Here is a 3985-nt window from a genome sequence, read left to right on the forward strand (position 1 = left end):
TGAGTAAATAGAGCTAGAAATGTTGTTATTAGATATTCTGGAGCATTAATGTGCCTGAAGGCATGGATTTTGGAGACTGACTTATCTCTGGATTCAAGTCCTGATGAGGCTATTGATCAGTGGTGTTTTGTCTGATGTAAAATAAGGGCAGTAATAATCGTAAACTTAGCCTGTGGCGAAGTATAAATGAGATAATGTACGTGAAGTACTTATATAGTTGCTGGCATGTAGGAAAGCCAGCTGCTGTTACCGTTATCAGCCAGAGAAGCTGCAATATCTCCACTTCCATTTTCTGTCTGTAAAGTATGCTGTCGAGTTTCCTCAGACTTGACAATAAAGGCAGGCCTAATCTCAGGATTAAAGCACAGCCATTCATCATTCCTTTAGTCCATAGTTTTTTGTTTTTTGTTTTTTTTTTTTTTTTTTTTTAAGCAGGTCTTTCCTGAACACCTACTGCATGTCTTAATACCCTGCTGGGTACTGTGTGAAACATAAAGGAAGTGCATGACAGGACTCTTGCCCTCAAAATACTTATGGCTATTAAGCTGAAGTACCTTAATATACCAGGTTAACACAGGAAAGGACCTGTCACATGAAAGGCCTGATGTCATATGCTGTCAGGGTAACAGATAATAACATAAACCCAGGGTAGTAGTATACATGCCCAGTGACTACTTTCTCAAATTTTTCTGTTAATTACAAAGGTATATGTACATACTCCTTTAACACCTGCTTATTCATTCCTTACCTAGCTTCAGAATTATTTTACTTTTTTAAAAATGTTTATTGTTGGAGAGAGAGAGAGCACAAGCCATGGAGGGGCAGAGAGAGAGGGGGAGAGCGAATCCCAAGCAGGCTCCACGCTGTGAGCACAGAGCCCAGCACGGGGCTTAAACTCACAAACTGTGAGATCATGACCTGAGCCGAAATCGAGTCGGATGCTTAACAGACTGAGCCACTCAGGTGCCCCCAGGATTATTTTAGAAGCTCATCTGGGCCTAGCCTGTGGAACTTGAGCATTAAATTAGTTGCTAACACAGGGCCAGTCTCCAGGCTGGGGGTTGCTCTCACTCACTCTGGAAAGAGCTGGAAAGAATGAAGTCACCAGGAACTGACAGAGAGAAGCTGCTCTCTACTCGGCCTAAGTCTTGAGTGAATAAAAACATGCAGATTTTTCTGTTCTTCTGGACAAAATAGCTGATATTTAGTGAGCAGATAAAATCCCAAAAATGTAGGAACTGTTGTAAAGAGCCTGAGGATGCCACATAAAGGGCCTGAAAGTACTTATTTGGGGGAGTAAATTCCCAAGAAGTAAACCTACAATATTTCCAAAACGTCAGCCTAGTCCTTCTCAGCCCAGTAAGCTTTCTGGGACCCATAGAGCCCATTTTCTGTCGTGTGTATGAACCCATTCTGGCCGGCCCAGACTGGGGTTCCAACAGGACATAAAAGGCCACCTCAGTTGTCAAGCACAGAAGTCATGTGTGGCTTTTGGTTTAAGAGTCAGTCCAGCCAGCAGATGCTCTGAGTGCTTGGGGAGTGGCATGCCTATTTCTGATATGAGAACAAGCATCCTTTGTCTTAATTCCACACTTAAATCTGGGATAGACCATTCTGAATGTCTTTACTTTTAAAGGACCTATGTTAAAATCATTCTTATTAGCAAAAAGTCACTTATCGTATAAAAAGGTGTGATTTCCCAGACAGCCTTTTTACTGTTGAAGGAATTTCTTAGCAGACAAAGGAATCTGCTCCTTAAATCATAAGCCCTGTGAGAAAGAGATTCTTAAGCATAAGGTGCAGCACATGTAGTTGTTAGGTTAAGTGGGATTCAAAACACTGTCTCCACTACCCCTTTCTGAAGGCGACCTCTTTATTTTTCTTTGCTGAAATGGGGCACCTTTCTGAAAATTTCCCCCATGAACCCAGAATAAAAATGTACAGCACATTAGAGTTCTAAAAATAATTCGACCCTGCATTTCACAGAGTTCAGGGCTCCAAAAATATGCTGTCCAAATCATTATTGGCGATTACTTTATTTTGCCCTTGTACAAGAGGGGAAAGCAGCTGGGGTATGAGACTTGAGAGAGAGCCCATTTTCCAAGGAAGAACAAAGAACCGAGGGAGAAGCTGCTTTGCTTTGTCTGAGCCAACTCCCTCTGAGGATTGCCGCAGGAAAGGCTTAGAGCTGTATCCCTGCCCAATAGTTTAGGGCCACTTGGTTCAGCAGTCCTGGCCATGTGGGAAGATATGTGCCTACCTGCACAGTATTAATGTTATCAGCTGCCCTGTTCATGTAGCCTCTCTCTAGAGGACACTTTTATTAACACAGTAGCACTTAGGGAGACATTCCCTCCTTTACTTCTGTTTCTCTGCTGATAAACAAATGTCAGGCTTCCTCTTGGATCCTGTCCCTGATTCACTAAGTTACTATATATTCTTTGTTCTTCTTTGTGCTCCAAACACTGAGCTCTCAGTGCTCATCTGGTTGGATCCAGATTGTGAAGGCTAGAGCCCAAGCGATCACATACAGGACTTGGGGGCCCAACCTTCCTTTTCCAGGAGCCTCGAGAAGCCTTCTGTTCCAGCAAGGTCCCTAATTAATGTGTTTCTGGTGCTACTGGACAAAAGAGAGGGCCCTGTTTTGAACCAGAGCCTATAATTTATGCTGACAGCTATACCCCGATGGGAGATGGGAATTTTCATGTCAGAGGACAGGGACCCGATAAACAGCATGACTAATCCAAATGAAACCATCCACCTCTGGGTCTTTACTCCCTTACTAAAAGAAAAAACAGAGATGTGTGGTTTTTACACTTAATGCACTGAATCTCTGCAAGTGGAAGGGACTTAGCACATCATCTGGGCAATGTGGAGGGCATGGCTCTAAAGGAGAAAGCATCAGCTTCAAGAAGGGCAGCATACAGTTCGATGCGGCACAAAAAGGGGGAAGCTGCACTTGGGCATCATCTTGCAGGTTACAATTCCGGGCAGTCGCGCGGCTCCAGCGCAGAAGCACAACTCCTCATCTTTCTTCTGTGGGCTTCAGCCATAGGGGGAGAAAGGTGGTGCCACAACTCTCTCCCAGTGGATGATGATGACGTGTTCTAAGCAGATGATTGCGGAGGCTCCTGTCAAATGAGTGGAGAGAAAAGGGAAGTGGGGAGAGGAGGAGGGACTCAAGAAACAGCACTGCAACAACCCTGGAATAAAAATGAGGGGCCATTATGGGAAATGATAAGCACAATCACCTTGAAACTCAGTCCCTTGCCCGTTTTTTTCCAATTTGCTTCTGATAACCTCTTACAATACTTTGTAAATAACTTAAAGCAGCACAGGATAAATGAAAGAGAGCTTCTATCAGGTTCTATTTTCACTCTTTAGGACGGTCTTAAATAGCAACTATCCTTTTAAGCTTCAGGAAGCAGTAAAAACAGTCAAGCCTTTTGAAACACTGTGTACCAAAACCATAACGGTCCTGTAGGTTTCCCTTCTCGACAGAAAGTCAGCTCGGGCTGTGCCCATTACTTTCAGTTTCGTTGGGGGGTGGTGGTGGGGGGTGGTATATCCTGCAGCATCCTAAGCGCAACGGACTTTGGAATGTTGGCTGGGTCCAAGCGGTCCCCTTGGCGACGCCACGGCCTCCGGGGAGATCCGAGCTGTTTCCCTCTTCCCCAGCAGGCGGCGCTGTTTTTCGCGGCGCCCGCCACCGCCACCGCCCAGCTCGGAGGTCACTTCCGCCGCGGCCTGGGGAGGCTTCCCTCCTCATGCCACTCCTTTCTGGTGTTTTTCTGAGGCAGGATTTCTTTATCCAGGGCTGCCTACTAACGTTTCTGAAACACTATGCTCTAATAATAGTTTATGCTGCTTTAAAACTTGTTGCTTGGGTCCTCTGAAAGAGTGGAAATCTTAAGAAAACATGTATTTGGGATTGCGTAATCACTGTTTTTTTTTAAACTTCTAACGCATTTCAACCTAGTTAAAT

The 3985-nt window shown here is 44.6% G+C and overlaps 1 long non-coding RNA gene across 1 annotated transcript; it reads right to left on the minus strand.

Moving 5' to 3' along the window:
* Nucleotides 1-2017: 2017 nt before the first annotated feature.
* On the minus strand, nt 2018-3700 carry LOC109501567. Its single transcript, XR_002159713.3, has 2 exons — nt 3252-3700; nt 2018-3131 (listed from the first exon to the last, which is right to left on the minus strand). It is a non-coding gene; the product is annotated as an uncharacterized LOC109501567 (long non-coding RNA).
* Between the last annotated feature and the right edge of the window lie 285 nt (nt 3701-3985).

Source organism: Felis catus, chromosome B4, assembly GCF_018350175.1.
Source record: "Felis catus isolate Fca126 chromosome B4, F.catus_Fca126_mat1.0, whole genome shotgun sequence".
In the NCBI taxonomy this organism is placed as follows: Eukaryota; Metazoa; Chordata; class Mammalia; order Carnivora; family Felidae; genus Felis; species Felis catus.